This window comes from Lycium barbarum, chromosome 7 (genome assembly GCF_019175385.1).
Source record: "Lycium barbarum isolate Lr01 chromosome 7, ASM1917538v2, whole genome shotgun sequence".
Classification (NCBI taxonomy): Eukaryota; Viridiplantae; Streptophyta; class Magnoliopsida; order Solanales; family Solanaceae; genus Lycium; species Lycium barbarum.
In genome coordinates this window covers 13,423,220-13,436,042 of record NC_083343.1, presented here as the reverse complement: position 1 = coordinate 13,436,042, position 12,823 = coordinate 13,423,220, and the positions used below count along the sequence as shown (strand labels likewise).

The following is a 12,823-nucleotide window of genomic DNA, read 5'->3' as shown; positions in this document are numbered from 1 at the left end:
TCGAATGAAACAATAGGCTGCCAAAAAGAGGACTGAGAGGGAGTTCAACCCAGGGGATCTAGTCTATGTCAAGCTGCAACCATGCAGGCAGGTATCCTTGAAGGGGCATTCGTATCAGAAATTAGGACCAAAGTACTTTGGGCCTTTCCCAGTAGTCAAGAGGATTGGCAGAGTTGCTTATCACCTGGGCTTACCTCCAAATGCTAAGGTTCATCATACATTTCACGTGTCCCAACTGAAGAAGCAGGTCGGTTCTCAAACGGCTGTGCCCCATTTGCCTATCACTCTTTCTACTCATGGTCATGTTCTGCTCGACCCAGAGGCTGTGTTGAACACTCGAGTGATCAAGAAACATTCCAGGACAATCACACAAGTCCTAGTCAAATGGTTCAACTGTTCAGCTGAGGATAGCACTTGGGTGGATCTGCACACTTTGCAACAGCAATTTCCCTTGTTCCATCCTTGAGGACAAGGATGCTTAAAGGGGGTGGTAGTTGTTATATGCAAAAATAGATTTAGGGGTAAAAGAGTCATTATGTAATAAGTAGTTAGTTGTTGAAGTTGTTCAATAAGTAGTTGGCCAGGCGGGAAAGTTAGTTACGGTTCAGTTGTAACCTTGCAACCATTATATCAGTATAATCCTCATTGTAAAGGGATATCAAAAAAATAGCAATTCTATTCTTCTATATCTCTTATATCTTCTAGAGTGTTCTATGTGTTAATCTGTTCAGGAGCTTTTCTCTCATAAGCCCCTTAGGATTACATGTGTTGAGCTCTATCTCCATTGGAGGTACTGTCAAGCCCTTTTAGTGGTAACACATAAATTTGTTATGATGTCCCTTTATAGAGTAAATATTTACTCGAACTCGGTGTTTAGACCAAATCATATTACTTTATCATGGTGATGTTAAATATTAATGTCAGCATGTGTATTAATTAATAATGATTTAGTAATAAGGGTGTAATTAAAGCATGTGTCATGTATTTATTAGATCGGTCTAACTATCGAATGCGAATAAGTTATTCCACTAACAGTAGAAAATCTTTATTTTACACTATCAAATCATTTAAAAAATATAATGAAAGGTAAGTATCGGCCACAGTCAGTGACTCAATGGAAGTGGGTGTGAACCCGCGACTTTTGTAGTACAAAAAAAAAATTAAACCAAACTAGTACAAAAAAAAATTACATTAGTAGTATTCACGCACGAAATTCGTGCGTGAAAGGACCAAAGTGCAAAATTGGACTTTGGGCCTTTCACGCATGAAATTCATGCGTGAAGGAGAACCCAATTTCTCATGCTTCTTTCTTACTAATCATGACTTGCAAGTTGTAGGCATTTGTTATCATGATTTGCAAGTTGTACGTGCAAATAGGCTTGACAGTATTTATTATTAGAGTTCGGAACCAAAATGCCCCCAAAAAAATCACTTTGAACCAAAAAAAAATAATCTATAACGCAGTAAAATACTGCGCTATAGCGAGCACTAAAAAAAAATTGGTAAACCTTTTTTTTTTTGCAACACTTAGTGTGTTTTTTCATACTTTGACTAATGATTAGTCGTGTGTCAAGACTCCGAAACATCAATATTTTATATAGAACCTGATATTTTTTTCTGCGTACAATAATGTAGGCCCAATACATTAAGGATACGTAGACGTTCAGATCGTCATTTTAGGGGTTGAAAAGGTGCCCGAAGTAAGTTTTTTTTTAGAAAAACTTACTGTTTTTTCATACTTTGACCAACGATTAGCCGTGTGTCAAGATTTCGAAACGTCAATATTTTATATAGAACTTGATATTTTTTTCTGCGTACAATAATGTAGGCCCAATACATCAAGGATACGTAGACGTTCGGATCGTCATTTTAGGGGTTGGAAAGGTACCTGAAGTAGGTTTTGTTTGAAAAAACTTAGTTTTTTTTCCATACTTTGACCAACGATTAGTCGTGTGTCAAGACTCATAAACGTCAATATTTTATATAGAACCTGATATTTTTTTCTGCGTACAATAATGTAGGCCCAATACATCAAGGATACGTAGACGTTCGAATCGTCAATTTAGGGGTTGAAAAGGTGTCCGAAGTAGGTTTTGTTTGAAAAAACTTAGTTTTTTTTTTCATACTTTGACCAACGATTAGTCGTGTGTCAAGACTCCGAAACGTCAATATTTTATATAGAACCTGATATTTTTTTCTGCGTACAATAATGTAGGCCAATACATCAAGGATACGTAGACGTTCGGATCGTCATTTTAGGGGTTGAAAAGGTGCCCGAAGTAAGTTTTGTTTGAAAAGACTTAGTGTTTTTTTCCATACTTTGACCAACAATTAGTCGTGTGTCAAGACTCCAAAACGTTATACTTTGACCAACGATTACTGCATTATAGATTTTTTTTTAGCACTGTTTCTATAATACAGTATTTTACTGCGTTATAGATTTTCTTTTTTGGTACTGTTTCTATAACGCAGTATTTTACTGCGTTATAGATTATTTTTTTTTTTTTTTGTTCAAAGTGATTTTTTGGGGGGCATTTTGGTTCTGAACTCTAATAATAAATACTGTCAAGCCTATTTGCACGTACAACTTGCAAATCATGATAACAAATGCCTACAACTTGCAAGTCATGATTAGTCATGATTAGTAAGAAAGAAGCATGAAAAATTGGGTTCTCCTTCACGCATGAATTTCGTGCGTGAATACTACTAATGTATTTTTTTTTTTTTACTAGTTTGGTTTAATTTTTTTTTTTTTGTACTACAAAAGTCGCAGATTTCGGGTGTGTACACACCACTTTTTCTGGACTCCTGAATTACATTAATTATGTTATTGTTATCATTTTTGCAACGTGAGAAGTGTCACGTGACTAGACAAATTAGGACCGTGGAAGTACATTCCCTCGAGTGTGACGAGTTGCATTTGTGGGTCCTGATTAACATATATGGGCCCCACAAAATAAAACAACGGCCGTATGTAAGCAAAGTACGGAAATGCCGACAAATTAGTTTGGGTTAAGTGCAACACTGTCAATTTTAGGATGAGAGTTTAAAACATGACCATTTTTGTCATGTATTTAAAATTTATTTAACCTGATAGAGCAAGCTTCAGACATGTTTTGTTCTTTGTTGTTCCACCTCCTCTTTTTCGTAGGGTAAATAAAACACTAAAAAAGGATCTCTTATATAAATTCCCATTAATATTATAAAATTAAAAAGAATAAAAATTGTAATGAAATCATGCTTGTCATCATATTTAAATAATTTCTATTTTTACTTTTGCTTTTTTTCGTGAATCAGAATGAAGCTAGTCAAAATCGATTTTGAGTACTCATATCCGATTCCAAGTTCATTGATTAACTTTGGTTTTTAATGATTATAGTACAATCTAAGTCATTTCAAGAATCAAGTGTACCGAGTAGATATTAGCCATCGCAACAACTCTGCCGTTATATAACTTGTGCAAAGTAGAAGTGGATGTCGGTTACATTTAAAGTGGCGCTGACTATATTTCAAATAACGGCAGTAAGAGTGATTACCTATTTCATTTCTTCCAATTTAGTATGCGTTTTGGACAATATTTTCAAGTTAAAAGTATACACTTGGACACTTTAAAAAAAATAATTGAAAATTAAAGTTGTATTTCTACTATATTAGAAGAGTGGGTTGGATCGTCATCCACCCACTCTTCTAATATAGTTAAAATAAAAAAATAAAATTTAAGGTGGGGCCCACTCTTCGATAATAGTAGAAATTGAAAAAAAATAAGGTGGGGTCCACGTGAACAGTTAGGAGACAATTGCTAAAAAAAAAGGACATTTAAATAAAGATAATAAGTTCAGAATATGGTAAAGATATGCTTAGAGAAAATTTAAAGAAGAGAAATTCATGAAAAAATAAATAACGATTTAAATTGAACACAAAAACCGCTAAAGAAGTCATAAAATCAAAATATTTAAAACTACACATACGTCTCACACAAATAATGAGGTAACATCAAAAAGACGAAATATAAATGGTCAAGAAACGTATACACATATTTTCTTAAAATGATGAAGTTGGTCTATAGTTAAAATTTTAAGACCAGATACTAACACGTTAAAGCGCTTTCTATAAGTACTTAGAAAGTCAAAATAGTTTTTAATGTTTAATTATCTTAACTAAAAAAATTGTTATCTATAGCAATTTTTTTTTTTTTTTAATAACTTTAACATCTTGAACACAAAAATTGCAAGGATAGGTAGGTTATATTAAAATATAAATTGTCACACACACAATATACATATTGTTTCCTCTATAAAAGGTCAAACAAACTCTGCTACCTCTGCTCCAACTTGGTTGAACTGAGACTCATTAAATTATTCTCAAGTATTCTCTGACCAACAAGTGAATAATTAAATTAATGATGCTTCTTCGTAGCTCTTCAAGTCCATTATTGAAGCAATATTATTCATGGCTACCACAATTATCCCCCATAACCAAAATACTTGTCAAGATCATCTACATCACTCGCAAGCTCATCACTAGATTCAATACCAAAGATGTCCAGAGCTTTGTCTGAAACTGATCTTAAACTGTTCAATAGGCCATCATCTTCAAGTAATTGTTGCATGGCCATGCCCAACATACTTCCTATCACAGTTGAATCAGTTGATGAAGAAACATATGAAGAGGAGAAAGAAGATGAGGTAGTGCTCATATACTGTTAGATAATCTCATATATGTCTGAGAGAGTATATTTTTATTTACTTAATTATGTTTTCGATATACCCTTTCATGTTTTGAAATTAATTATTATTTTTATGGGCTTTAATTTTGTCTTCAACACGCCGTCTCACGTACCGGCAGGATTCCTTTTCCATATGCTTAATTAGGGGTGTACATGGACCGGGTTGGTTCGGATTTTTTACAAACCAAACCAAACCATTTGTGTCGGGTTATTAAATCTATAAACCAAACCAAACCAATAAAAGTCGGGTTTTTCGATATCAATTTTTCTCGGGTTTTTCACAGTATCTAATGAAAAGCACAGAGCAGTGCTTCTTAAAAAGAGTTCTAGTACAAAATATCAACATATAAGATGGAGGCAAAACACTATTTGAAGTTTTAACTTTATAATATAACTAAAATGTCAAATGGCCATAAAATGTCAGATGTAGCAAAAACAAAAATCCAAATCAGTGCAATATACTACAGCAACTGAAAGGAATAACTGCAGCTTGAAGATTGGGCAAAAATCCAAATCACTGCAGCTTGAAGATTGGGCAAAAATCCAAATCAGTGCACTATACTACATCAACTGGGCAAAAATAAACAAAGGTTGTAGCCTGCAAGATACATACAACAGTAAGTCAGCAACTGGATAGTAGTGCAAAACCATTCCCCATGGACCAAGTAAGTAATTAAAAATATAGCACTGAAAAGTAAAGGGGGGAATAATGTCATTCTTCAGATGGTCTTCAAAGTATGAATAAGTATTTCATGTTTTGGCATTCCTTAAATGGTAAATCCGATCTCAGATGCATAACAAAACATTAATAATTGATTTATCTAAATTTATGCTATTAAGTACCAAATATTAAAAAACAAAAGGGAAGCAAATTGTCTACTTTAACCTTGAGTACTATGTCTAGGATTAGCTTTATTATCAACCTGGTATTCAAGACCATCGGCGGCAAAATATAAATATGGCTGATGCTCACTCTTCTTTCCAGACGTTGACCTATCAAGTAATAATCCAAATACAAAGGAACTTGCAACTCTTCTGATATACAAACACTGTTGCAACCTTCTTTGATTTTAACTTATAAAAGAAAATAGCTTCTCTCATTATATCTTGGTTATCAAGCATTCAACTCACCCTATGAATAAATTGCAAATCTTTGCAAAATCAGTGACTGCATTTTCTTGTCTTTTCAAGTACAAAATTCATCCTTTCGAGTATAAGCCTTTGTAGAACAAATCATCATTTTAAACAAAAATTAAAGAAGTATTATAACTTATAAGGTCAACGTCGGGAAGAAATGTAAGTTAAGTGGTAGACCAACAAAAGCTATCAAACACAGTCTTAGTAGACTTAGTCTCCAGCTGCTTAACAACCTCTTGCAGGAACTGTTATAATATAGGAGAATAAGTGCCAGTCAATTCATAACTATTAAAGAAAATGAGCTATACAAAACAACTTTTTGTAGAAGAAGCCTGTAACTTTTGTAAAAGAATAGTGTAATCAATTAACATACCAATTCTCACACAGATAGTGCATCATGAACGAAACTGGCTAATCAATGCTCAAAGGTGAGTCTCCATACTCTGCAAGAAAAAATAATAAATTAATAAGTAAAACTGGTTAATCAATGCTATATGCCCATCATAAAAGAAAACCAACAACTCTTTGAGAAATAAGTAAAAGAAACCATATATGCATTTAGGTATAGATTCCAAATTATTGTTTGCTTCTGCTACTACTGCAGGCCTGCGACTGATTTTCTCAAATATCCACTTTTTAAACAAGTATTACATGGTATTGGACTATTGGTGCAATTCAGTTTCTGCATGGAAGAAGGAAGCCAAAGCAGAATTGCATATCTGCTGACTGCTGCAGTTCATAAGTACCATCAGGACATGAGCAGGATAAAAAAATAGGGTCATGCATGCAAATATTCATCAGATGTTATTTGACAATACCTTCATAAACTTGCTCAATGTTCTGGACTTCTTCCAAACTGTCATGAAAATTGTATTCTTTAGAAGGTGATCGTAGCCATTGTTGAGTACAAATTAGAGCTTCTACTGTTTTTGGTGATAAAGAACTCCGGTAAGAATCAAGAATTCGACCACCTGTACTAAATGCCGACTCAGATGCAACAGTAGAAATAGGAATAGAAAGAACATCTCTAGCAATTTTTGAAACAACTGGATATTTACTAGACGAAACTTTCCACCAAGACAAGATATCAAAATCTTTATTCTTCACCACATCATCCATCAAGTATATCTGAAGATCAGTTTTTTTTTGCAATATTTCCCTCGTCTGCCAAATGTTTCTCCCATTCAGATTCCAACAAATCATCGGTTTCACTCATGCTAGTATCACCTCCAATATTGTCATTAGAAGAAGCATCAACGACAGAGTTATTGTAAGAATCATACAAACGCGTTAAAACACTTGCCACATCTTCCGACTTTAATCTTCCCAACAAAGGACCATATGCTTTGGAAAGACTGAAGTTTACATACTTCATCTTATATCTGGGATCTAACACAACAGCAACAAGCAATAACATATTCATATTCTCAAAAGTTCCCCAATACTTCTCAAATTTACTTTTCATCCTGTCTGCCATATCAACCAAAATAAGATCTTCGCATGTAGAATACTTTTTAATAGAACTTAGAAGAGTAAAAAATTCACCGAAGAAATAGTTGGAAGTAACATACAAAGTCCCTGAAAATTTTTAAGTGGTCTGGTAGAAAAGATCAAAAAACTTGACAAAAGCTCTCACATTCTTCCAGTCATTTGCTGATGGATTTCCTCTTAATGCACTTATTTCTCGACAATAATTTTGGTATTTATGGTCATCCAAATACATTCTTGTAAAGGCTTTTTCAAATTTTATAGCTGTATCTAACATTGTATATGTCGAGTTCCATCTAGTTTCAACATCAAGACTCACAAGACCATGTGTGTCTATCTTAGTTTTTTCAACAAATGACTTAAAAGAAGCAAACCTTGAAGGAGAAGATCTAACATATTTTACCGCATTCCTTACACGAGAAATGGGTTCAATTTGTTCATCTAACCCTTCTTTTACAATCAAGTTCAATATGTGAGCACTACACCTAACATGTAAAAATTCATTTCCAAGTATTGCCCCATTCCAATCATCCATTAGCACCTTCAAATGCTTAATGGCAGTATCATTAGCAGTCGCATTGTCTAAGGTTACTGTAAACAAGTTATCAATGCCCCAACCCAATAAGCATTCCTCAATTCCCTTAGCAATAGTCTCGCCTTTGTGATCTGGTGTTGGAAAAAAGTTCAGAATTTTCTTTTGTAAATTCCATCGGTCATCAATCCAATGTGCGGTGACAACCATATAACTCAAATTTTGGAGTGATGTCCACGTGTCACTAGTAAGGCAAACATGTTGGTCCTTGATAAGATATTTAAGCTTATCTTTCTGTTCTTGATAAATCCTCAAGCAATGCCTTGCAACAGTAACACGAGAAGGTAGTTCAAAATTTGGTAAGGCTTTAGCCATCAATTTCCTAAAGCCTTCTCCCTCTACAACTCTAAATGGCTGCTCATCAATAATTACAAATTCCGCAATGGCCCTCCTAATTTCATCCACATTATACACTACCCTTTCATTAGAACCCGAAAGACCTTCTGTCCACCCTTCTTTAATAGGTTTTAATGTTGTTTGTCTCTTATCAGCGATTCTAAAGGGAGATTTGTTACATTTAATAGTTAGATGTGACCATAATGTAGTAGTCCCATTCTTGCTTTCGGTAGCAAACGTTTTTGGACAGTAATTGCATTTCGCCCTGATTTTACCTCCGTTAGCTTTAAATTTGGTGAAGTGATCCCAAATCTCGGAAGTCTCTCTACCACTATTCCCAGATTTAAAAGGTTCTTTAGGAGTTGTTCTTTTTTGTTTTTTAGGAGAAGTGCGTCGATGAGGAATGTTCTTACCTTGTTGTTGTTGAGATTCTGTTGGCGCAATCGGAGGGTTGTTGTCAATCACTAGCGATTTAGTTCCAGAAGTTGTAGCTTCCATCGCGAAATACAATTTCTGTATATAATAAAAAAGTTGTAATTTGTAATAAATCAACAAATTGATAGCAATATAAATAAATTTGTAAAATGTTAAAGCTAATTAGGAAAACTAAAAGGCTTACAGTGTAAAGTTGAGAGGAAAACCTAAGCTGCAAAAAAAAAAAAAAAAAAGAGGTCAACTCACTTCAAAGATATTCTGGATGAGGCAATAGCTGCAGGGGAACTCAAATCAACCAAAGCATATGAAAAATGGGCAAAGGAAGTGTCTAAAACAATGCACTTCAGTTGGACGAGTTGCGAGTTCGGACTGCAAGATGGAGTTGTTACAAGTGGAGGCTGGTAATAAAGCTGAAACCGCGCCTACTTCTACTGATCCGGATACCCTTGTCAGACTTGAGTGTCTAGAGAAGGAAAACACAGCTCTTAAAATTGAGCTTCTAACTGGTTCAAAAGTGTTGGGAATTAGGACAATCGAGAGGAATTTGAGCACTCAAGCAGCAGAATCTGCTAAGAAGCAGCAACTGGAAAGCATAAAAAAGGTGAACAAATATGGAAAATAAAATAGGAGGATTTAGCAGCTGCTGCTGACAAGCTTGCAGAATGCCAGAACATCCACTACTCAGGCAACCACTGCCTAAGGCAAAAATGGTTTCGGGAAATTGTTTTCTCGTATCAGATACATGGCTGATCAAATTCTGTTTGATAAGCAAACTGTTTGCTTCAATAGTTATGAAAATGTTCAGAAGCTTCAAATAGCATTAGACACCTTGAATATTATATAAAAAAAAAAAAAAAAAAACCTAAAACCATTGATTGGCTGGGCTTTCAGAGACCCATAGGGACCTGGGATGAGGAGGTCATCAGGGTAACTAGTTTGAAAACAGGAAAGCTGGAAAGGGTGCCACTCTGAGCACTATATTTTCACTGCTGCAGCCTTGGTTTGGTGCTGTAACAAGGTGCATAAATGCAACAGTTTTGATTTGGTGCATGCTGCATCTGATCTGTTATTTGACTGTTGGTGTGATGGCAAGGAGATTGCAGGGAGTCCTTGGCATAACTCATGAAACTTAATTATGAAACAAGGAGATTGCAGGTTTGACTCAAAAGAACAAATCACAAGAACAAAATTTACTGCTGGTGTGAATCAGGAATCAGGAGGAAAAAAAAAAGGGAGGCTGCAATAAAATGTGCAGCAACTGCAAGGAATCAATGCAGAGTTGGAAGATACAACTTGCTGCATATCCTTAGCTGCATACTAAGAGAAAGGAGTATCATTGCTCTAATGCAACTATAAGAATCAGCTATGGAGAGATGCAGCTGCTGCTACAGGATTTGGTTTGGGACTGTGTTTATGCAAAGAAGGCTGATGTTTGGTGCTAGATTGGAAATAATACATTATCATCATGTTCAAATCCTTTTGGAGGAGAACATGGTGATATATTTTTTCACTAACATTTTTTCTTTTTTGCAGGGCTAAGGTCTGTATAGACATTCAATTTCTTCTGTAAAGTAGGAAATGATGTGGTACAGGCTGGAGCAGTCTCTCTTTCCATTGATCCTTACATCTATAGGAAGGGATATGGGAAATGATGTTATGATAGCACAAGAGGAAACAAAGACTGCAAGCAGATGTCTTTCAACATATAATCATAGGGGCACAAATTGTTAACTCAGGGCAAGCTTGATCTCAAAGGTTACAGATGTGCAGTTCTCTTGAAGAACTGCAGTCCTGGTTTACTGATCTTGTTTTCTGCAGTTGCAGGATAAAAATGATGTTGGTCTGGCGTAAAGCTGATCATAACTTACTCCCTATTGATTCTAATTTCTTGGGAAATGATATGGGAAGACATGGAACACAGCTAAAGAAGCAAGTTTAAGACTAGTAGCAGCAGATGCAGATTGGCTACTACAGTTCACATAGCTTGGAGTTCACATAGCTGGTTGTGAATAGCAGGTTAGCAAGGAACTCACAAGAACAAGTAAGTGTTGATATACACAAGTATACTGTGGATATACACAAGTATTGGACTTATGGTCAATTTGTGCACCAAGGGATCAAACTTGGGACACAATTGATTGACAACAAGCAGAACAACATAATTCATTTACTTCACTCAAAAACATTAGAATTCATAATCACAAGAAAAAACTCAGAATTCAAACTGATAAATCACAAATGAAAAAAATAGAAAAAAAGAGCGAAACGAAGAAATGAATGATAAAGGAAGAATTCATTTACTTCACTCAAACATAACAATTCATAATCACAAGTGAAAAAATGAAGAGAATAAACTTGAAAAACAGGCTGATAAATCACAAACGAAAAACAAATAAAATAGATACAAAACCTAAATGCTTCACAACTATTCAAAACATAACAGAATTCATTTACTTCACTCAAAAATGAAGAAAACAAAATTCGGAATTCAAACTGATAAATCACAAATGAAGAAGAAAAAAGCAGATAAATAACAAAACAAAAGGCTTACAGTGTAGTCTGTAGGGTTGTTGATTTGAGAGGAAAGCAAAAGAGGGATCTAAAATGAGAAAAGGAGATGTGGAGAACGACGGCTTTTGTGAAATGAGAAAGGGATATGAAGATCTGATTTTGGGAGAAGGTTGGTAGGTGAATATGGGCTTTTTAGCTACATATGATATGCTATTATGCTGATATGCATTACGTTTTGGATATTTGATGTCCATTTCCTTATGGGCCATTTTTGTATATTATTTACATGGGCTTCTTAAGTCCAAATCTAAATGTAAGAAAGAAAATAAAAATTATGAAAAAATTTAAGAAAAAATTTATAAATTACATTTTAATAAATATGTTTATGTATAACATAATTTAAAACTAGTATATCTATAATCGGGTCGGTTTGGGTTCGGTTTGACTTTTTTTAGTTAAAACCAAACCAATCCTATAATAGTCGGGTTTTTTTTTTCAAACACCAAACCAAATCGAACCAAACCACTAGTCGGATTTTTTTTTCGGTTTGGTTCGGTTTGTCGGTTTGGTTCGGTTTTTCGGTTTGCCCTTTACAGCCCTATGCTTAATGATGTCTTCGACATAGTACCCTTCACGTGCTATCCTCATTCATCTTTGCATGGGGTTTAATTATATTTTCAACACGCCGCTCCCAATTGTACAAGTGGCCAAAGTCTCATGCCAAATTTAAGTTGAATATAATGTTAACTTAGTGTAATTTTATTCCTACTATTAGGTCACCTCAGAGGATGTATAAGTAAGCTTCCTTGAACGTGAGATTTATATTTTGAGAATAAAGTAACTTATTTATTATAAAAGGTAAAAGGGATCTGGTAGTGTAAAAATTTCTTATATTGACTGCGTATATAACTTAAACTTTTCTTTTTAATGGAACAACATAAAAAGGGCAATCCGGTGCATTAAGCATCCCGCATCCATGAAGGGTTTGGTGTAGGGCCGCACCTCAGGGGTGATATGTAGGCAATCTATCGTGACGCAAACATCGGTAGCTGTTTTCACAGCTTTAACACGTGATCTATAGGTCACACAGAGACAACTTACCTCTGCTCCAAGGTTCGGGTCCCTTCTTTTAATGGCCTAGCATGTGAATATTTTTATATTGATAATTGGTTATTGTGATAAGACTCGTACCTAAAACCATTGCTGCCTATTTTTATGCTACTATATTAAAATTGATGTAACATCTCGTTATCTATAAACTTAAACGGTTATAAATAATTGTCTTCAGCAGGTAAGGCTGAATAATGGGTTGATGTTGTTTCCGAATTATCGGTTTGAACAGGGGCGGAGCTACACCCACCCAAGTGTGGTCAGATGAACACCCGTCGTCGAAAAAAAATTACGAGTATATAGGTTAAATCTAGATATTTCTAGTTATATGTTAACTGTTGAACATCCTTGACAAAGAAGAAAAAGATAGTCTAGTGGTTAAGGGTGTGCAAATTTTACTTAGAGGCGCGTGTTTGAGCCTCAGCTCCTGCAATTTGCTTACTTTTTCCCTTCTTTTTTTTTTCTCAACCCTCCCCTCGCCTAAAAGT

General features: G+C 34.9%; 1 long non-coding RNA gene across 1 annotated transcript; it reads right to left on the bottom strand.

Annotated features, from left to right (window-relative positions):
- Window positions 1-8,675: 8,675 nt before the first annotated feature.
- On the bottom strand, window positions 8,676-11,381 carry LOC132602152 (uncharacterized). The gene is made up of 3 exons (XR_009567624.1): window positions 11,266-11,381; window positions 8,899-8,925; window positions 8,676-8,792 (listed from the first exon to the last, which is right to left on the bottom strand). It is a non-coding gene; the product is annotated as an uncharacterized LOC132602152 (long non-coding RNA).
- Between the last annotated feature and the right edge of the window lie 1,442 nt (window positions 11,382-12,823).